This window comes from Tursiops truncatus, chromosome 10, assembly GCF_011762595.2.
Source record: "Tursiops truncatus isolate mTurTru1 chromosome 10, mTurTru1.mat.Y, whole genome shotgun sequence".
NCBI classification, from domain to species: Eukaryota; Metazoa; Chordata; class Mammalia; order Artiodactyla; family Delphinidae; genus Tursiops; species Tursiops truncatus.
This window is the reverse complement of record NC_047043.1, coordinates 2,694,123-2,717,581: the sequence shown is the minus strand read 5'-3', so window position 1 is coordinate 2,717,581 and position 23,459 is coordinate 2,694,123. Positions and strand designations below refer to the sequence as shown.

Genomic DNA, 23,459 nt, shown 5'->3' with positions numbered 1-23,459 from the left:
TCTACTGGGAGGCCCACCGTGTCCAACCAGCGACCACTGAACGCATCTTCTGAGTGATTCCTGGTGCCAGCTGGGATGGTTAATCCTATGTGTCCAGGTGGCTGGGCCACAGCGCCCAGACAGGTGGTCAGACATTATTCTGGACGCTTCTGTGTAGGAGTGTTTTGGATGAGATTAACATTTAAAGCCGTAGGCTTTGAGTAATGCAGATTGCCCTCCATAATGAGGGTGGGCCTCGTCTGATCACTCGAAGGCCTGTATAACCTAGACTAACCTCCCCAGGACAAGAAGGAGTTCTGCCCGCAGACAGCTCTGGATCAGACTGACACACTTCTCGAGGCCCTCCAGCTTCTGGCCACCCTGCAGATATTGGGCTTACCAAGTCTCTATGGTCAGGTGGACCAATTCCTTAAACTCTCTCTCTCTATATATGTGCACGTCCTGTCGGTTCTGATTGTCCAGAGAACCCTGACATTCTTGTCTCGTCTCCAGCAGTGTCCCTTTCTGGAGCAGAAGGGAGAGGGGGAAGGAGCCGGGCAGCCGTAGCCGCACCACCCCCCAGGCTCTCTGTGCCCCTTCTCTCCCCTCAGTGCCCACCTCCGCCCACCTCTGAGAGGCAGGGGCTTCCAACCATGTTGCATTTCGCCTGAGAGCATGGCAGGGAGAGACCATACTAAAAAGTTCCAACCCAGCCTGGCCCACCTAGGAGGGACCCATGCATGTGTCGGCCTCTTTCCCCTTCCACATTCATCAGCACTTCCTGAGCACCGACTGCAACCCAGCTGGTGCTGGAACAATAGACAGGGATTAATAAGGCACAGCCACCTCCCCTAGGGAGCCAGAAGGTCATGTCCCTTTTCTTTTCTTTTTCCTCCTAACTGGAAACATCACCCAGACATCAGAATCACAACTATTTTTAAAATCCTTTCAGACACCACTTAAAGAGAAAGCTATAGAAGGAAAGGCTATAGACCACCAACTGGGGACCGAATTTGACAGCCCCTCGCCTTCAGGTGACTATACCCAGGGGTATAAAGGAATTTACGTGCTGAAGAGCCAGAGACGTGTTTTTTCGATAAATGCAGCAGCTTGTTTAGAGACTGTTTTGTTAAGTCATTTTCTGTCTACTCTCTGAAATGCTGATCAAAACTTTTAGGTTCTTGAAAGTGATGATGAATCCCTTACAGTGCAGATTTTTTTTAAACATGCACAAGAATTTTGGGAGTTTAAAAATGATCTTTAATTTTAGTCAAGACAGAGCATTAGGAAGGAATTACAAGCTTCCTTTTGGAAAGATAAATGTGCTTTAGAACTTCTTGTTCCCAAAAGACCCTGTAGCACTTTGCAGTGCTGTCGCCAGTACGTGGCAGCAGAGGGACTACTGTGACTTCTGCCCCACCCCTGGCTTTGGAAGCAAATCACTGACCTTTCTTTGGTCTAGGTGACTGTGCTGTGTTTGCTCTTGGCATCAAATATGTCAAACCACCATGGCATCTACTGATATCAAAAATAAGTACAGGGCTTCCCTGGTGGCGCAGCGGTTGAGAGTCCGCCTGCCGATGCAGGGGACACGGGTTCGTGCCCCGGTCCGGGAGGATCCCACATGCTGCAGAGCGGCTGGGCCCGTGAGCCATGGCCGCTGAGCCTGCGCGTCCGGAGCCTGTGCTCCGCAACGGGAGAGGCCACAGCAGTGAGAGGCCCGCGTACAGCAAAAAAAAAAAAAAAAAAAGTAAGTACACCACTTGTATAATTTATTAAAATTGAAGTGTACATAACTTCTAACCCACTTCTAGAAATATTTACGATAGGAATAAAAACACGAATATGTAATAATAATAATAAAAATAAGCACAACACAGCGTGGAACTGATTTGAATACATCATTCTCAATTAAACACTAGGCTAGGAGTCTCAGTGGCGGGAGGAGAGGGGAATTCGTGAGATCCCAAATGTGCCCTGGCCACTTGTGTGGCGTTTCCTTGGCGTTCCCCAAAGGCAGCGATGCGCCAGCTTCAGAGCGGTTTGTTTCTGAATGTGCGTTTTCATGGCTCCGCTGTCCCGGGCACCCCTAGGCCTGGATTCCAGCTCAGAGCATTCACTTCTCTCTTCTCGGACTGCTTTTGTCCCAGCCAAGTATTTGTCCCCAACTTCCTGACCTGTGTCCCAAGAAGCCTAAGAGAACAGTGACACAGTGTTCTGTTCCCCGTGCCTGGAGGTGGCGGGGTAACCCCCGTTAGGGATGCTGTAGAGATGACTGTCGCTTGGAGCTGGATGGATATTGGACCAGAAGACACTGAAGCCCCTTCTGGGTCTGGGATCCCATTTCTCATACAAACGCTCGGCAATGACAACAAACCGTTTTCCACACGCCTCGCAGTCAGCGCTCCTTGGGAACAGACCCCTCAGGGGAGGCTCAGTGCAGGCGGCAGCTACAGTTCGTACCGCTCTCTCCGTATCCTCACTGTTTCAGGGGGGTCCCTTTCTCTAGTCTCCACTCTGCACCCACCCTTCCTCCAGGGCCTCGATCACCACCTGATTTTCCATTTACTCCTGAGCTGATTTCATCAACGTCTGCCTTCTTCCCTCTCCGGAAAGCTACAAAGGGCTGCGCTCAGCAGGACAACTCCAGGACTTTGCATACAATAGGAGCTCAACAGCTGAATGAATGGCCGTGTGAATGTCCATCTCGGCCCCATCTCTCTTCCACCTTGAAGCTGTGTGCTGTGCAGGCCAGAGTGTCCTGCTGCCTGGTTCTTGGTGCCCTGAGCTGGCCCCACTGTCTGCGGCTCTTCTCGGCCCTTACAGGAGAGCTTGGGAGCGCTGGAGCACCACAGCACCTGTTCTTTCTGCAAATGTCCTTCCAGCAAATTCACGCTTCTGACCTGCAAAAACCAGCTCCCTTGGACCTGTTCCATTGCATTTTGACTGCAGTGCCCCGGGCTGCCACCCGCGTTCAGAAGGCCCTTCATGTCGCAACAGACACACAGTCCTCTCCATCTCTGACCTAACTCCACCACGACACTGTCACTCTGCCAGCTTCCAAATTCCTGCAACGAGTGACTTTGCCCAGGGGACCCTTTGTGGCCTCAGAGGGCAGCAGGCCAGAGGGCACGTTCCAGGGACACCGGACAGCGCAGAGGGGAGGCGCCAGCCCAGGGTCAGGTCCAATCTGACGTGACCTTCCCTCAGTTCTTCCTTCACTTGTTGGCTTTGGTTTCCTCTTCAGCAGAAAGAGGAGGTTTGGACGCATAGAGCCTCTACTGGGACACGGGCCCTGAGAGCAGCCCCATCCCAGCTGGAGACCTAACGTATCTCAGTCTCCAAAGGAAACAGAAAATAATAGGAGTGTTCACTTAGATTCTTAAACTTCGCCTTAGAATGCCACGGCTGAGTCTCTCATGGACCTACACTGACCAGGGCCCAGGTGAATTACTTCTCGAATGATAATAATGGAGGAAGCTCGTCAGTTTCTTAGTCCACAACGCAGTGTTGAGTTCTCTCCCACAGTTCTCTACGGCCTGTGAACAACGGGATTTTTTCTCGGGCCCCATCTGGGTAGCAGAAGCTACAGAGGAACCACCTTGCTCTTCTCTCTCTCATTGGCACACTCAGCCAACCATCATGAGGGAGAAGAAGTTCACTTCTCCGATGGAAACAGCTCCCCCAAGGGGCCAATGCTTATGCTGGTGGTGGAAGTTGAAAAAAAAAGGGATCTAGTGATTTCAGACGCAGGTGGCAGCGCGCGGCAGCTTGCACCAAGCAGCAGCGAGCAGTAGCTGGAAGCAAAATCTTAGCTCCCTGACCAGGAATCGAACCCAGGTCACCTGGATGGAGACCAGGATCTCAACCGCTAGAGCACGGGGCCAGCAGTCAGAATCTGAGCCCCCAGTCCTTTGCCTATCTTGAAAGGAAGACTCTGACAAGGTGACGGAAGGTATAGAAGAAAGTAAAGTGTTTATTAGAAAAGCAAATACATGCAGAGAGACGCACGGACAAGCTCAGTGAGAGCATCGCGAGAGTCGTGCCTCTGGGGGGTTTAAATCCTTTTAAAGGGGGCAGTCTTCCAGGTCTTTGCCTTCTCCTTGGCCAGTCATATTGTTTTGACCCCGTGGCTAATTTGTCTCTGGACCCTCCCCTGGGTGTGCACGCACCCCTCAATCAAGATGGATTTCATTGCAAAGGCCTCTGGGGGGGAGACAGCAGACTTACTGTGGTCTGGCATCCCCTCCTTTTTGACCCCCAAGGAGCCTTTCTGCACACGTGCAATGTCTCCCTCGCCCCAAGGATGGGAAATGTACAACCTCTTGATCTTTCAACAGGGTTTAGCCCCTCTCTGTCCCTGCTGTGAAAGTGCCCAATGTCTGGTTATCTACCCTATTCCTGTTGCTGTTTTTCATATCAAAGTGCAGATTTCGAAATATAGACAGGAGTCCAGTCATAAACCCTGGAGCCCGTTTGTCTCTTGCCTCAGGAAATGTGAACGGGGGGCTGGTAACGAATGTCTGACCTGGAGCCCACCTTCTTCCTCCCCCCAGGAGGTGTGACCAGGAGGCCAGTTGGCCTGGAGCCCATCTATCTCCTGCCTCAGTAGGTGTAAGGAAATAACGGTTCTTCCAGAAGGTGGAGGTTTTAGCTCATTACAGCACGGCTGTGGCTCTGGGGTCTCTGATGGGAATGGATCCACTAAAGTTCTTCTCCGAGACGTGGCAGCGTGGCCCAGGACACTGTCACAGTGACCAATGCTGCTCATGGAGAGAAGAGAGAAGGGAGGAGAAGAGCTCCAGTGGTTTCATCTGGAGTTGTATTTCACTGTATTCTATAGGAGAAATCAAAGTGTATCACAGAGGTCAACAGCCTCTCCTGTGAAGGACCAGATGGCAGGTACTTTAGGCTTTGTGGCCATTTGGTCTATAATGGGCTGAATCGTGCCCCCAACCAAATTCATGTGTGGAAGCCTCAACCCTACACCTTAGAGTGTGACTATTTGGAGATGGGGGTCTTTATAGAAGTAATTAAGGTCAAATGAGGCCATTAGGCAGGGGCCTAATCCAATACAGCTGATGCCCTCACATGAAGAGAGAAAAACACAAACTAACGGGCAATCGTGTGAGGACACGAAGAAGACGGCCGTCTACAAGCCAAGGAGAGAGGCCTCAGAGGAAACCAGCCCTGCTGCCCCCTGGACTGCAGACATCAGGCTTCAGAACTGTAAGAAGAGAACTCTATAGCTAAGCCCCCCAGTCTGTATTGCTTGTTACGGCAGCCCCAGCAGACTGATGCACGGTCTCTGTTGCAACTACTCCACTCTGCCTTTGTACAGAGAAAACCACCACAGACACTAGGTAAACAAATGGATGGGGCCGCTCCAGTAAACCTTTATTTACAAAAGGGGGTGGGAGGGACTTCCCCGGTGGTCCAGTGGTAAAGAATCCACCTTGCAATGATGCAGGGGATGCGGGTTCAATCCCTGGCCGGGGAACTAAGATCTCACATGCCTTGGGGCAACTAAACCTGCGCACCTCAACTACTGAGCCCACGCATCTCAACGAGAGAGCCGTGCGCCGCAAAGTACAGAGCCCACGTGCTCTGGAGCCCATGCAACACAACTAGAGAGAAGCCCGCGTGCCACAACTAAGACCCCATGCAGCCAAAAATATAAATAAAATAAAATTAAATAAAAAAGGGGTGGGAGCCAGATGTGACCCAGGCCCCGCAGTCTGCCGACCCCTGACAGAGCTTCACCCACAGTGCCCTTCTCAATGCCATTAGCTGGGCAGCACGTAAGATTCTAGGTGAGAACTACAGGCCCAGTGAGTGGACACAGACAGAAGTCAGAACAGTTCAAGGCTTCAGGTAGCACCACACCTGACACCTCATTTTATGTTTTATCCAATTTGCTTCTGAGAAAAACAGGGATTTTTCTCCTAATTGCCCTGTGGGAGATACTGCGTGGTTTCCAAGGAAAATAACAATTCTAAATTGTATATTATTTAATTAGTAATGTGCACTGTTTGTATGTAGAAAAAGTAGACCTAGTATCACAGCTGGCCTCTGCAAAAACCCTGCCTTTGGTATCTGTGCTGTGGAGCATTTTGTAGGCAAGTTGTCTTGCGACAAGGCATTTCGGTAACCAGGCCCCTTGGGTAGAATTCAAGGTCACTCACTCAGCAATCTTTGTATAATAGGACTACTGGGCAAATGCTCTCCTAGAGAAATACTCTAACATCTTTTCCTCCTTTATACTGAGGTCCTAATAAGTGCATAGCACAATAAAAGGCGCCAAGGAGAGTATGAAAGAAACACAAAGCAACTCATTGCCCAGATGAACCAATCTGTGAATAACTGAAAACAGTACGCTGTGTTCTACACCCTACTGCCTCGCAGCCTTGTAGATACAATGAGAATTCAGGGACTGGGGAGCACGTCAGAGAAGTTATCAGGGTGATGCTTTAGTGGGTGAAAGACACCCACTAAAGCATAACAACAGAAGGAGGGAGGCGTTTTAGACGGAAGAACAACGTGAATACAAGGGTGAGGGCTTACATGGCTGGTAGGGGTAGGAAACAGGATGGATGGAGAATCCGTATCCAGAAATACATGGAAGCTCGAAGGATGGTTCTCAACTGCAAGTGGGAGGAGAGGGGGTGAGCAAAGTGAGCTGGGAAGTCTCTAAAATACAGATGCTGCCTTTGCCGACCAGAGCAAAGCATGAAAGACGGGAAGGAGTTGCCAGACCTTCCCAGTGACCCTGATGCCCCCACCTCGTTCTGATGGGCAAGAGGCCAGTGATTTCCAAAGCATGGCTCCTGCATCGGCATCACCTGGTAACTTACTGGAAATACAAACGTGTGTGTGCCACCCCTGACTTACCGAGACAGAATCTCAAAAATCTGTGTTTTCGCAAGGCCTCCAGGTGAGTCTGCTGCATGGTAAACCCAGAACGCTGGGCGAGGGGCCCATGCTGTTCCACCCTGGCCACCAGGTACAGTCACCTGGGGAGCTTTCAAAGATTTGATGTCATTGTTTGGGGGTGGGGTCCCAGCATACATTTGTTAAAAGTTCCCTGGGTGATGTGCATACAGTACTGAGAACCCCCGAGCGAGACAGTTGAGCCAAAGCTGCAGTGTGGGAAATATCGAGGCAAATATAATGTCCCCACTTGGGTTAAAAATGGGGACCAATACTCAAACAGATACTTGTATGCTAATGTACATAGCGGCACTATTCACGGTGGCCAAAAGGTGGAAATAACTCAGATGTCCATCAGCAGGTGAATGGACAAGCAAATTGTGTTCTATCCATACAATGGAATATTATTCAGCCATATAAAGGAATGAAGTTCGATGCGTGTCACAACATGGATGAACCTTGAAAACATTATCCTTGGTGAAAGAAGCCAGTCGTAAGAAGCATACTGTATGCTTCCACTTGTATGAAGTTTCCAGAATAAGCAAATCCACAGAGACCACACGCAGACTGGTGTCTGCTTAATGGGGTTTTCTTTCAGGGTGATGAAAACGTCCTGGAACCAGCTGGAGGTGATGGTGGCCTGACATTGTGAGTGCAGGAAATGCCACAGAACTCTACACTTCAAAACGGCTTATGTTGTGTTTTGTGAATTTCACTTCAATAAAAAAAAATAGGAATTAAATAATACATATAAACCCTTCTTAAGAAATATACACAAGGAAAAGGGACAGGGCACAGTTTGCCTGCCAGCACTGCAGTGTGGTCCTGGGCTGTTGGTTTTCCCCACATTCTCCCAGCCCCGCTCTCCCCGCACCAGGCAGAGAGCCTGGCTTTGTCTCTCACTTCCAGCTGCAGTTTGATCAGGCAGGTGGAATGCATCCGCTCTTTGCTGTTGTTCTATTGGCCCACGTTTCTATGTGTTTCTAATTTGAGGGCCTACTGTCTTAGTCTGCTCAGTCTGCTGTAGCCAAAATACCATTGACTGGGGGCTATGTTGTCACACAGCTAGCCTTTTTCTCCCAGTTCTGGTGGCTGGGAAGTCCAGTCAAGGTCTGGCAGATTCAGTGTCTGCTGAGGGCCTGCTTCCTGGTTCACAGATGACCATCTTCTCGCTGTGTCCCCACAGGGCAGAAGGCGGAGAGAGAGCTCCTTGGAATCCCTTTCTAAGGGCACAAATTCCATTCATGAAGGCCCCACCCTCATGACCTAATCATCTCCCAAAGGCCCCACCTCCTAACACCGTCACATCGGAAGGGACGGAAACATTCAGTCTATAGCCCAACCGAGAGGTTAGGGGCTATTGACATGTTTTTTTTTTAAATTCCTTCATGGCTCAGATTACACATTTTCACAGAAATATGAAATGTAATTACTATAGGGTTAATCAAGACTAATGGGATGGTCTAAATATTCATCTTTTCAAAGTGTCAGATGTTATAATTCTGGAACTCAGAATTATTATGACAGAGGGTCCCACCAATATGAGGAGGTTCGTACCAAAGAAGATGACATGAAAAAGCCAAGAGAAAAGGTGACCTTGAGGAAGTTACACGTGGGCAACATGTAAGTTGGCGCCATCTCTCTGGAGCACGACTTGACAACACAAGACTGGTTGTAGGTGCTGCACACCCCGCGAGCCAGTCTTCTGTATCTAAAAATATATCATAAGGAAATAAGCATGCAGGTCACAGTGTGTGGCTGCAAGATAGTCTCGTAGATGTGTTTATAAAAAGGAAAACTAAAACCTGACCCAAATGTCAAACCATAGGCTGCCCGTTAAATAACTGATTCCACATCAATACAATGAAAATCATTCAGCAGTCACAAACAACAGACACTTCTTAAATAAATTATAGTTCAGCCATTCATTAAAAATTATTTGTGGGAAGAATAAGTAGACTTCTACTTCCAGGCAAAATGGGCCAAGGGAGACCAGATTTACCCTCTCACCAGAGGTGACTGGAAAAATGGCCAAAATACATGAAACAGAGGTTTTCAGACACTGGATAACAGGTAGCACAGGACAGTCACCCCAGAGAGAAGAGAAACAAATAAAATGATGTCTACAATGACCTCCAGCTTCCTGCCTTGAGAAATTTTCCAGACCCTGGTACAGAAAGGGAGACCCAGTCAGAGCCCAGGGTCTCGCTGAGCTGAGGAGACATTAGAACTGGGAGTCCAAGGAGGCCAAGGCAGCTAAAGTTCACAGGACTGAGCATCAGCGAGCAGAGCCGAACAACGAGACAGGTGCAGAAATTCCTACCTGCCTCTTAAAAGGATACCTATGATTCCACTGGGCCCACCAGATAAACCAGGATAACCTCCCATTTCAAGATCCCTAACTCAGTCCCACCTGTAAAATCCCTTTTGCTGTGTAAGGTAACAAACTTACAGCCTCCAGGGATTAGGCCGTGGCCATCTTTGGAGGGGCTGATATTCCGCCTACCCCGGTGATATAAATAAATGATGGCTCAAATTTTAAAATGGGAGGGAAGAGGCCAATATTCCTTGCAGAATATTCCAAATCACTTAAGCAACTACTCCCTGTCCACAACATGAAGCTTCACCTCCTACATCCTCAAGCACGGGCTGGACTCAGTTCTTGCCTCCAAAGAACAGAGTATGAAAAGGGGGAAGTAGTAATTGTACCGCAGAAACTTTGCAAACGCCGCCTTCACCAAGTGATCGGGGTTACTATCACAGTGAGAAGCTGTGTTGGCAGAAAGCACCCCGACACGATGCGAGGAGAAGGCCACTTCACCTCTGTGAGATCCTCCCCAGAGACCTATGGCTCCAGTCCAGTCATAAACAAAACATCAGACAACTCCAAATTGAGGAACATTCTGTGAAATACCTGACTGGTGCTCCTCAATGCTGGAAAGGTCATGAAAAACAAAGGAAGGCTGAGAAACTGTCACCAACCAGAGGAGACTCAGGACATGACCAAATGCCACGTGGTGCCCTGGATGGGATCCTGGAAAAGGAAAGGGATATTAGTGGGAAAACAAGTGACATCTGGATAAAGTCTAGAGTTTAGTTAATAGTAATGTATCAATATTGGTTTTTTGACACATGTACCGTACAGTGGCAACGTAAGTTATCCAATCAGGGGAAGCCATGTGAGGGGCATATGGGTGCTCTCTCTATTATTTTTTATAACTTTTCTGTAAATCTAAAATTATTCTAAAATTTTAAAAAATTAAACCAAAATAAAGGTTTGTTTTCAGACGCACAAAGGCTGAAAGGATGCATTGCCAGCAGATGTGCACTTCAAGAAGTATTCAAAGCAATCCTTCAGGCAGAAGGAAAATGCCGCCCGATGGAAATCTGGGTCTACATCAAAAACCCAAGAACCAGAAACGGTGACTACATGGTAAGACTCTTTTCCTATTATTTATATCTCTTTAAAAGATAATTAACAATAAACGTGTATTGTGGCATTTATAACATACATAGACGTGAAAGATGTGACAATAGCACAAAAGTCAAAGGGGGAAAATACATGCAAGTGTGCAGTTTCAGGTTCTGATACTATATGTGAAGTGGTGCAATATCATGTGAAGATACACCGTGATAAAAGTTCGAGATGCACACTGTCAACCCTAAAGCAACCACTGAGATAACAAAAGCTTACAGCTAATAATAGCTAATAAGCCAACAAACGGGATAATATATAATAAAAAATGAGATAAAATAAAATCAATCTTTTCTGCCAAAAAAGGCAGAAAAGAGAGGAACAAAGGAACAAACAAAAAACAGATGGAAAAAATAGGAAACAAACAGCATGATGGTGGATTTATACCCAACCATATCAATAATCACATTAAGTGTATGTGGTCTAACACCCCAATTAAAAGGCAGAGATTGCTGTACTGAATTAAAAGATAAAAACTGCTCAACTACACACTGCCTTCAAGAAACTCACTGTAAGTAAAGAGACATAAGTAAGTTAAAAGTAAAAGGGTGAATAAAGATATATCACGCTCACTGTAACCAAAAGAAAGCCGACGTGCCTATGTTAACATCAGACAAAGTAGGTTTCAGAGCAACAAATGTTATCAGAGATAAAAAGGATTATTTTATAATGATACAGGTGTCAAGATAATGATTGAGAGAATATAACAATCCTAAATGTTTACACATGTAATAAGGAAGCTTTAAAATATAGAAGAAAAGGCTGATAGAACGACAAAGGTTAACAGAAGAAGTCACAGTAATAGTGAGAGACTTCAGTAGCCCTCTGCCAACAAGCGGTAGAAAAAATAAACAGAAAACCAACAGGCTATAAAAGACCTGAACAATACCATCAGCCAAATCAACCGAATTGAATTCGTTTATAGAATACTTTATGCAGCAATCGTAAAATACACGTTTTCAAGGGCACACATAACATTTACCAGACAGACCATATTCTGGGCCGTAAAACAAGCCTCAACATGTTTTAAAGGATGCAAGTCATGTAAAGTACATTCTCTGACCACAGTTAATAATCAACAGTAGAAAGATCTCTGAAAAAAAAATCCTCAAATATTTGGAAACTAAATAGTATACTTCTAAATAATCCATGGGTCAAAAACAAATCAAAAGGTGCAAACTATTACATACAGGATGGTTGGACAACAAGGTCCTACTGTACAGCACAGGGAACTATATTCAATGTCCTGGGATATATCATAACGGAAAAGAATATTAAAAAGAATGTATACATATATATATATATATATATATATATATGTATAACTGAGTCACTTTGCTGTCCAGCAGAAAATAATACAAAACTGTAAATCAACTATACTTCAATTTAAAAATAATAAAAAATAAATCAGAAGGAAAGTTAGAAAGTATTTTTAACACAATGGAAATGAAAATACAACATATCAAAATCTGCAGGATGCAGATGCAGCAGTGGAGATCCTAATAGGACTTCCCCATCCCCCTGGGCCCTGCTCAGACCTCACCTCAAGGCTCTGAGCTCACTGGAAACCTTAAAACCAGAGACACTGCTGAGATGCAGATAAGATCCGAGGCAGCCTGGCGAGGCCAGTGTGAGTGGCTCTGCTGCAGCCCAGCCGCGCGGCTCAGCCTGAGGCCAGCCAGCCGTCTTCCCAGCCGCCCTCAGGAGGTGCATACCTCTCCGGCACATTTCTACAGGCCACGGGGCTCTCAGGGCTGCTTCTAGCAGTTAAAATTCCTACAAGTTAAGGTTTCCTGTTAACTTACCTAGTCATCTGAATCCCACAGTACACGGAAAGCTGCTGAGGGCAGAGATGCTGTCTGCTTCACTTTGGCCCCTCTCAGTGTCAAGCACGAGAACTATGGCTGAACTTAAGCATCTTAACTGCAACTTAACGCCTCCACTTGGAAGTCAAAAGTGCATTTTTTATAACAGCTGCATCATATTCTATTCTAGTTATTCCCTAACATTGCTCTGGTATGCATCTTATGGTAACACGTCAAGATGAATCCTTCACTCCCACTTCATTCCACTGTCCTTCTCCTAGTCTTCAATTTTGTCTAAATAGCACCACCATATACCTTCAAGCCAACGCCTAGAAGTTATCCTTAACTCATATCCTTCTTTCATACCCCACAGCCATCCATTCGTCCTAAGGTCCTGAAGCCTCTCTGTCCAAAACACATGGCAAGTCGACTTCCTTCTCTCCATCTTCACTGCTCCACCTTGGTTCAAATTCATCTCTTATCTGAATTAAATTGACCCCTGACTGCTGTTTCGCTCCTCCATCCATTTCCAACTCTGCCTCCAGACTGGCCTTTTCAAGACATCTTCCTACTTACACTTTTCCAATAATTTCTCTTTAATCTCAGGATAAAATCCAAACTCTGAACATAACCTACAAGGTCCTAAATGATATGGTCATTTCCTACTCTTCCTCCTTGGCTTTGTCCTTCCTCCCCATCTCTTGCTAGATTAAAGCCTCAGCAGTCTCTCCTCTGTTCCTTGAACTCCCAAGCTTCTTCCTGGTGCAGGGCTTTGGCACTGGTTCCCTCTGCTGGGCACCTTCTCCCCTCAGACATTCGTATGTGTAGCTTCTTGCCATCATCTGGCTTTCAACTCAAACCCGACCTCCTCTGAGAAGTCTTTCTTGACAAAGCCCCAGCCAGCACCTTTTAAAATCAGGACGCTGGTGTATTTTCTACACGATATTTAATATTGAAATTATTTTATTTGTCTATTATTTTTCACCTCCTTGCAGCAGAATGTGAGCTCCCTGGAAGCAAGGCTCTGGTTCACCACCATCTTCCTGGTGTTTAGGACACACCAGGCTCACGGCAACCACTCATAAGCACCTCCCGAAGACGCTGAGGAATGAACTGCAATTCTCAATATCTGTAATTTATCAGAAAAAGTAAACATTTTCCTGTGGAAAATTTCAATAGAAAGGAATATAGTTATCCAGATTCAATGTAATCATTTCTTGATGGGCTTGAGACCTGCAATTAGTACTCAATATGAATTCAAAAAGGTAGAGCAGCGACAGAGTTGATCCTAGCTTCTGAAAATCAATTGAGTACAAAGTTTTAAGAAATCGTTGCTTAGGAATATACAATTAAGCAAGTTAACCCCAGCTCCATTAAAAAGATTTATGGCCTTTGGTGTATCTGCCATTACTTTATTTGAGTTAGGAAGGAATTTATTGCCTTTAAATACCCAGCATTAGTGACAGAAAAGGTGAAACAGCCCATGGGTCATCTCAAGTTTTATCTACTATTTCTCTTTGAAAATATACACTTCCACTGAGTCCTTATTCCCTTGAATATATTAAAGAGTAGAATCCTCTGAAAGACACATAATTTTAGAGCTCTCTACCTTCTGTGGCATTCCCAAAGAAGATCAAAAGAGCATACTATAGTGTCTACCCTACAACAGTGCCCACTGCTGATCTAAAGGCCTGCTCTGTACTGGGTAGTGTGGGCTTTGGCTCACAACAGGAATCGGATAAAATATCTTCTGAAGATAGAGCATCTTTCCCCACTTGCCACATACGCACATCTCTCCACAGCCCCAAGGCCTCCCCTGCCCACCCCGGACCACAGTGGCAGCTCCCATCTCCAGCTCTCCCGAGTCTGCCTGTCGGAAGAGTTCCGTACCCTTCACTGGGCCAAACAACCAGGCACTCTGCATAATGAACAAAACATTTACTGTCTCATAATGTACCTGACATCAGGGCCACCAGAGAGCCGTGAAACAAGCACAGGTGTGCACAGGTGCGTGTTATCTCAGGGCACCTGGACGAAGGGACAAAGGGCAGGGCTGAAGTCAAGCCAGCTGAGTTCGCCAAGCCAGGTTCTCATGGGGCTGCATATGCCCGGCTGAGGCACCCTTTCTCATCCAAATACACGTGTGCCACGTGGATTAAGGCTGGGAAAAAAAAAAGATTCCTCAACTCTCCTAAGACCTGCAAAACAAGAAGGTGGTCTCTCCTCTCAGACCAATCTGATTCTTTTCGCTGAAGAGGAATGGAAACTGAAGGATATCAGAGGTCAGAGACTGGCCCAAAGGGTTTTCATGGTCCCTTCATTCCCACACCAAGGCAGCTAGTGCCCGCACTGCTTCCAGCCCTCTGCCTGAAGGGGGTCTGGATGGCGCTCTGTATTTAATGGACAGGTGACGACCAAGGCAGCAGTCTTCTCCATCTGAATGTCTTCACTCTGGTGGGACATCCTCCAAAGCGAGGAGGTTCTCAGGGCCTTTCAACTTGCTCTGGGGCAGAAATTATGGGCCCGAGTTAATAGTTAATCACAACTCTCTTAACTCAATTGGTTCAATGAAGGACAATTATTTTCTAGTCTTACTTTTCTAGTAAGAAAATGGAAAGCTCATATCGGATATCAACTATACTTCAATATGAAAAAAAGTGAAAAAATAAAAGAAAATGGAAAGCTAAGTCATACAGTTTGTAAACCAAGAGAGGATCCCCCCCAGAAAATTTGCAGAAATTACCTATTCTCCCTATTGATCATAACAGATAGCTTATCTGTTGGGAAAGAGACTCAGAACTATTTGGAGAACCTTGGTTAAAAATAATCAACAACTGGGCATATATCCAGAAGAACTAAAAGTAGTGTACACCTAAGTTCACACAACATTATTCACAACAGCCAAAAGGTGGAAGCAGTGTCCATCAACAGATGGATGGATAAACAAAGTGTCATCTACAGATACAGTGGAATATTGTTCTGCCTTTAAAAGGAAGGAAATTCTGACACCTCAGGCTACAATGTGGATGAACCTTGAAGACATCATGATAAGTGAAATATTCCCATTGCAAAAGACAAATATTGTATGATTTTACTCATATGAGGTCCCTAGAGGAGTCAAATTCGCAGACAGAAAGTAGAGAAGCGATTGGGAGAGGAAAGAATAGGGAGTTGTTGTTTAATGGGTGCGGAGTTTCATTTTGGCTACATGGAAACTTCTGGCAACTGGATGCCCAGTGTTGTCACTGTACTTGAAGCAGCTGGATTGTATCCTTAAAAGGCTCTAAGAAGGTAAATTTTATGTTACGTGTATTTTGGCACAATTTAAAAAAACAATCAGCAACAATTACAATTCATTAATTTCATCCTTTTCCTTTAATAAAAATCTCCACATATTAATGTCAGATGGTCTTAAACCCATACACGTATTTTCCTGGGAGTTTTCCATCAAACCTCTCTAATCTGTAATCCTTTTCCATTTATATCAGATTCATTTATCTGAATTCAATTTAACACAGAGGAGACTCACTTGGATTAAAATAATAAGGTGTTTGATTTTTTTTGACACAATATTTGTATTTTCTGACTTTAAAAAAAGTATTGCTTACCAGAAACTCTGTATGTATGTTTTCACCGTAATCCATGTCCTTGGTTCTCTGATCACACAGAGAAAACACTGTGGTTCAGTGTCTGAGCTTCCAGAGCAGGTCATCCACTTGGTAACTGGGAGACGCTGGGCAAGCTACCTAGGCTCTCTGTGCTTCAATTTCTTGATCTGTAAAATAACAAACATAGTTGTACCGACCTCTGTGGTAATGTTGGATGATACGCGTGGCACATTGCGGCTTTCCCATATTGCTCAACTTAAGTTATTGAACTTAAGGGTTACTGAACTCCTACTGATGTTGTTATAGCAAATATGGGTCCTAAGACCCTCCCTCCCCTGCGGCTTCCTGGACCAGTTCTACTGGAGCCTCACTCTCCCTTCTCTGCCTCAGCAGAAAGAGTGGAGACCTGCTGTTCCACAGCTTCTCCTCAACAAACTCATCACTCCGTGGGCACCCAGGGCTCAGCTGCACTCCAGCAGAATCCTCTGCTGCTGCCGCCTGACACACAATGAACGATCAAAAGATGTCTGCTGGGACTTCCCCAGCAGTCTAGTGGTTAAGACTACGCGCTTCCACTTCAGGGGGCGCAGGTTCCATCCCTGGTCAGGGAACTAAGATCCTGCATGCTGCACAGCATGGCAAAAAGAAAAAAAACAAAAATGTCTGCTGAAGGAGGGAATGAATGAATGAATCAACCAGTCAATTTTCCAGCCTTGCTACATGCTGCCAATAAGTTAATGAAGCAGGTGACCATGGCAGATGAACGGCAGATCCTTCCTTTTAGGTCAATAATGTTAATAAACACTTTGTCTCAACTTCCTGTGATTGACAGCAACACTAATGGGTTAATTCCATCTGGGCTGGGTACCTGTGGAGTCTCTGTAAAGTACACGATGATATTCATGAAGGCTGCCTGCAACTTTAATTGGGCTGAAAATGCTGGGTGGTAGGGAATGTGCACCATATTTCTTTCCCATGAGATCCCACAGATGCTTAGAACGAAAAGAGTTATTCAAGATAATAATCATATTGTAATAAACAAAGTATTACAGTGGCTGGGTTGGCCTTGTGAATTCTCTACAATGAATCCGCTTACTTCAATTTACTTCAAATTGTTCAGCAGGATCAAAGACACTGTTGAAGAAGGAGAATCAATGGTCCTGCTCTAATCAGCAGAGATCCAATAGCCTAGCTGAGAACCCAAGATATGGCATCATCGAGTGCGGCACTGCCCAGTGCAGTACTGGGAAGGGAGGGATGGGCAGCCCACAGCAGGCACATCAGAAACAGAAAATCCAAGGGGCCAAATGCAAGAGACCAAACAGAATGACGCAACGTAAAATGAAACCAACAGGAAGCAGCCATTATAACCTTCCTCCACGAGGTAAGTGTGAGCACTTCTAAAATGAAAATAAACTGTCAGCAGAAAAAGAGAAACTATAAGAAAGGGCCAAATGGAAATTTTAGAACTGAAAAATAGAATGTCTGAAAGAAACAAGGCACTTGGGAGGCGCAAGAGCAGAATGGAGATGACAGAAAAAGTTCCCTGAACTTGAAGATGGAGCCATAGGAATGATCCAACCTGAAGAACAGACAGGAAAAGGGCAGAAACATAAACAGTCACAGGGACCTGTGGGACAACACCCATATCACTGGAGTCCCTAAGAAGAGGAGAAAGATGTGTGACAGTCAAAATATTTGAAGAAATAATGACTAAAAACTCCTCAAATTTAGTGAAAGACATAAATTTAGAGATTCAAGAAGTTCAGGGAGCCCCAAACAAGGTAAACTCAAAAAAATAAATAAACCCATGCATATACACATCAAAATTAAACTGCTAAAAACCAAAGATAAGGTCTTGAAAGCAGCCGTAGCAAAATGATACATTATGTGTAGGGGGATAATAATCAAATACCACGGATGCTAGAGAATACAAAGGATTCCTTGTCAGAATTCATAAAAGCGGTGGAGTGAAATCTTTAAAGGGCTGAAAGAAATACCAACGCAGAATTCTATATGCAGTGAAAACATCCTTCAGGGGTGAAGGTAAAATAAGGGTATTCTCAGGTGAAGGAAAACAAAAGAATTCACTGCGGGTACGTTTGCTCTAAGAGAAATTGCTAAAGGAAGTTTCCGCTTGAGGAAGATGTTCCCAGAGGGAAACTTGGAACTTCAGGAATGAAGGAAGCACAATAAAAATGATAAATGTCTGGTTAAGTGATATTTTTCTCTTTTTAAGTTCTCTAAAATATGTATGAAGGCTGAAAGCAACAATTTAACATTGTCTGGGAAGCTGTCAGTGTATGTAAATACGATACATGTGACACCGTAAGATAAAGGGGGAGGGTAAAGAGACCTATGTGGTTGCAAGCCTTCTAGGTTTTTCCTGAAGCTGTAAAAAAAAAAAATTAACTCTAACTAGACTGTAAAAACTTAGACCTGTGTATTATAATCCCTAGAGCAACAGCTAAAAAAAACACAAAGGGATACAGCCAAAAAACTAACTGATATATTAAAATAGAATACTAAAAAAATACTCAGAGGAAGGCAGAAAGGGGGAACAGAAGAAGGAAAAGCGGAGGAAACAAACAGAAAATCACAAAATGGTGGGACTAATTCAACTACATGGATAAACACATTACATCACACCATTTCAAAAACAAAGATGGTGAGATTGGATTTAAACCAAAGAAACCTATATACTGTCTACAAGCAACCGACTTTAAATATGAGGATATATTGGGTTGACCAAAAAGTTCGTTCGGGTTTTCCCATAAGCTGTTACAGAAAAACCCGAACGAACTTTTCGGCCAATCCAATACATACATTAAAAGTTTGGAAATAGATAAATCCCAAAGAAAAGAAAGCTGTATTGTCTATATTAATATCAAATAAAGTACGCTTCATATCAAGGAAAATTATTTATCAGAGATTAAAAGGGACAATACATAATGATAGAACAGTCAATTCATCAAGAAGACATACAATCATCAATTTGTATGCACCTAACAACAGATCATGAAGCCGAAACTGATAGAACTGAATGGAGACATAGGTAAATTCACAATTGTACTTGGAAACATCAACATCCCTCTCTCAGAAATCTACAAAACAAGCGGACAGAAAATCAGTAGGTGACATTTAGAGAATACCCATCGGACCATGAGAGAATACCCATTCTTTTCTAAGGTACGTGGAAACGTCACCAAGATAGACCATATGCTCTCAACGTATGGTTTGCTAAACAAACTTGAGCAAATCTAAAGGAACTGAATTCATACAGACTCTGTCCTTGGACCATAAGGGAATTAAACTCCAAGGCCCACGTTCTTCACTGGCTCCCAGAGCTGCCTGCGTTGACCATCAGTTGCCTATGGAAGTAATTTGCTTGATAATTCACCCTTCATTGGCTGCCTCTGCTCTCCTGTCTTACTTTCCTACCTCACACCAATGTTTCCTGGGATCATTTCCCAAACAAACTCCTTTCTTGGGGTCTGCTTCTAGGAGAACCCAAGCTCTGACTACTGCATAGGCAGTTAATTCTTGTTATTCATGGAAGTTAGATTCTCCAAAGTCAATGTAGTTAGTGAATACTGAATTAGCGGATACCGACCCATGGCTCCTAGGAAAAACAAAGGGCCAGGTTCCTGTGAGCCTCTGGTCAAAACATTTTCATCAACTGGTCAACACAGAACCTTGTTTGATATGTATTTTTGTTTAAACACGTCTTATTTAATATATATTGCTGCTCATGCCAGCAGCACTGTAGCTCATGCCTGAATGATGTATCTTCCCCGTAAGGCATGTCACAGCCTTCTTGCTCTTAGGGACACTGGACAGCACTTCGCACTAGACTTGGGGACCATTTAAACAGCAGAATCACCCCCAGCACCACCACTACCAACAACAAAAAACAAAAATGTGGAAAACATTGTACTAAATAGACCACAAAAAGGACATGTATTTACAGTGTGGGATAGAACAAGAAGGCAGAGGTCTCCGTGATCAGTCTCAGCTGGCAACACGCGTGCAGGGAGACTCAAGTCTGTACGTGTCTGCAAATAACAGAGGAAGCCCCGGGGGTACTGATTTTGAGGTTACGAATAAATTTTCACAAGTTAGGTGAATTCTCAAATACAGAATCTGAGAATAGTGAGGATGGACTGTGTCTTTTCAATCTTTTTTTAAAGTCTTAAAGTGGTGATTTATGAATAGAACTTTAAACTTTCTTATACAGAAAGGAGAGTCCGGGTCACCTTTGCTGGTCAGCAAGGATGCCCTCTGTTCCACCAAACAGGGATGCTCTCTTTCAAAACCCTGGAACCAACGTATACTATATAACACTGTGCTGAATACAGAGCTTATGGGTTTTTTGTGGCTCTTTTCAGCTGACCTTTTATTGTGGCCATTGTTCTTGTTCTTTTCTATGCATTTGGACAGGTTATAAGTTAAGCTTTGGTGTAAACATGAAGAACTGGGAGGACCCTGGAAAAAAAACTGCCATTTCTTACACAATAATATCTATCGGTTCCAATCATTCTCAGACGGGGATGCCTGAGGGAGATTTCTTTGCCAGTTGAAAAGTAATCCTAGAGCCCAAGGCTGGTTTAATGTTTGCACAAACACCCCCCAAAAAGTGGATAAAACCAGCCTTGGGTGAATGAACACATCCCACAGGTGATGAGAACTACAGCAGGGGTAGAACAGTGGGTCAAATGTTTACTTCTGAAATGTCTTTCTTCTCTAAATCACAACTATTGGGACTAGGAAAGAACACTCAAATGCATATAAGATTCCAGAAGACTACCATTAATATCTCTGACATGAACATACAAGGCTGTGTAGGAAGATGATACAAAGCCTAACTAGGAAAAAAAAAGAGCATTAATTTGGAAAAGAAAGCATCATAGCAGCATAGGTTTAACTGATCTCAAGCAACGTCATTGCAGGAAACAGTTGCGATACAGAACACAGAACGTCACTAACGATCTTTAATGACTAATGGAAGACATAACATATTTTCCCCCCAGAAATTTATAGAGTTAATAATATCATAGTTTCCTTGGTACCACTTTTTCTAGTTTGTTTTACTGCAGGAACCTAGCAATAGTCAAATTCTTTCTCCATTAGCTACCACTCACTGAAAAAGAAATATTTCAAAGCACAAAAACACTGATGTTAATTCCTTCTGACAACTTAATAAAAAGGTAGCAATTTACTCACAACATATTATCAAACATGGAAAAATATGGCGGAGATAAGAACTTTTAACACACATTCACAGGGTATTTTGTGTCATGGATTGTGTCAGGAGAAGGGCAGTGGGGTTTACCGTAAGGGTAGGAGACTTCCCCGGGTGTCCCTTGGGTGAGTAATAAGACAAATGACTCACCGCACACATAACACAGTGACAGCTACTTGGAGAAAGAGAAGCCTGAGAAGATCACCAGAGATCTCCTGTGAAATCACAGAAGGAGGGGACACACCCAGTGGAGGGTCAGAGGAGACTTCCTAGATAAGATAGTGCCTGGAATGAGAGAACATGCAAATACAGAGAGAGAAACTGAGCATCCCAAGTTCACTGGAAACGAAAAGGTTCAAGTGTGGGGCTGGTGAGAGATAAACTGGGCCGTAGGCTAGGGCCAAGTCTTGAGGACCGTATACGTCAGGCTAAGAAGTTTGGATTTGTTCGGAGGCGAAGGGGTCCCACTGTGAGATTTTCAGCCAAGCGGGGGATGATTAGGGGAGAATTATGAGTATCGTGTCAGGTTTACAAGGTAGGGAGATCAGTCAGGAAGCAGGAAGAGAGTGGATTGCAGATGCAGGGCTGAGATCAGCAAAACCGGTCAGTGGCTGTTATAGGAACCCAGTAATCTAAGCAACAGTAACCCAAACATGATAAGTGCCTGAGGTAAGACAGTGGTAGGGGAAAAGGGGGGGAAATGAAAAAGTACTTAGGAGGCAGGATCACCAGGACACAGCAACCAACAGAAGTGATGTGTCAGTGAGACAGAGGGAGCCCGGGTGCTTCCGGCTCCCGGTCTGCATGGTTAACTGAATAACGGTGTCAGAATGTCCCTCGTGACTGAGCACGACAGGCTTTTCACACATCATTATAACAGCACCTGATGGTTTAAAGATCAGAAATTAAAATAATACTACGACTGCAGGAGTGTCAAACATGGTAGATTCTACTCTGTAATGTTAAAAAAGAAACATTTAGCTCCAACACTGAGCACAACACTGTGCCCCTAAGACTCATTACAGCAGCGGACAGCTCCTCCCGGGCACCTGCGGCCACGAGGGGGTATCAGGGATTCTCTGCACGCAGAACAGGATCGACTCCCCTCCTAGGCAGACCCCTCCCCTGCAGTCAATACTCAAAGATCTAACCAGATGGGACGTCCCCCTCCCAAAGCCTTCATAAGCACTGGGGGAACCCGCTCATATCACAGGATGATTACAGCTTTAGGTGAGGTCTCGGCTGGGCTTCCGCGTTTCTTTTTTTTTCTTTTTATCTTTTTTTTTGCGGTACGCGGGCCTCTCACTGTTGTGGCCTCTCCCGTTGCAGAGCACAGGCTCCGGACGCACAGGCTCTGCGGCCACGGCTCACGTTTTTACACTGACTCTATAAACCAGTTTTTCAAATTCTTTTTTATCATCCTGCTGGTTCCCTAATTAATGGGTTAGGTAAATCTTTGACACGTGCTCCTGTATTTTTTAAATGATACTTTGACAAAAACGGCAAATTTCCCATACCCCACTTTTCTGTGTAAAATATAGTAGGCATAAGCCTGAGAAGTCTTCACTTGTCTTACGAAAAGTGTCACCATCCAAATATGCTTACCAGTAAGGAATTTTTTTTAAATTAATATTTCTGTGAGCGGTGTTTCCCCTTCCGGAGCCCAGTGAGTCTTCCAGTACCTCAATCTCTTCTCAGGCATTTCCATTCCCTCCGAGGGTTACTTACGTCAGCCTGAGAGAGGGTCTCAGGCCTTTGAGAGGCTCAGCTCAGCCTACCAACCATCACCTTGTAACATCTGGAGAAAGGGTTCAGAATAAGTCCAAACTGTTCTACACGGCCTTCAGTCTTGCCCCCCACCTATGATGAAGCACAAATAATAAAATTACTTGGGACTTCAACCACTTGCAAGTCTCAGGTCCTCGGGGAAGTCATCTAATTAATCTTCGCGGCCCTCACGTTACACATCAGCAAAACAGGGCGACAGCATTTTCCCTGCAGGGCTGCTCAGAGGACAAGAACGAGCCTGGCTCACTCTAGCTGGTCCGCAGGTGTCAACTCCCTTCATCTAAAAATCGGAATTTTTTCCTCTGGGACCTGGACGAGGCGACAAAGGCCCTTCTAACTCTCAGGGATTCTTCCCCATAAAAAGTTTGTTAAATGCTTTGGCAGAACTCCAAAACACCCTGAGACGGTGATTGACCTGAAAAGCTGGATTTAAACTGTTCGACAGAGAATGTCTGACGCCCCCACTCTACCGGGTCTTCGAGCCGCTCACTTTGCGGAGCGAACACGTGCCTTTCACGCGCCCTCGGCTGCCTCCCCGCCTCCGGCCTCAAACGCCGGGTCAGCCGGTGCTCCCGCCAACCCCGCAGGGCCCTAGGGCAGAGCCACACGCCTCCCGCCCCCGGCCCCGCCCC

General features: G+C 45.0%; 1 long non-coding RNA gene across 4 annotated transcripts; it reads right to left on the bottom strand.

Annotated features, from left to right (window-relative positions):
* Positions 1-1,227: 1,227 nt before the first annotated feature.
* LOC117313784 (uncharacterized) lies at positions 1,228-23,425 on the bottom strand. Of its 4 annotated transcripts, none has more exons than XR_012334298.1 (6): positions 23,243-23,425; positions 15,798-22,899; positions 13,175-13,318; positions 9,824-9,943; positions 8,467-8,620; positions 1,228-8,132 (listed from the first exon to the last, which is right to left on the bottom strand). It is a non-coding gene; the product is annotated as an uncharacterized lncRNA (long non-coding RNA). The 4 variants fall into 4 exon arrangements; XR_012334299.1 differs by having other exon boundaries at positions 1,228-7,624; XR_004528346.2 differs by having other exon boundaries at positions 1,228-8,620; positions 15,798-15,964; positions 22,645-22,899.
* Positions 23,426-23,459: the final 34 nt, after the last annotated feature.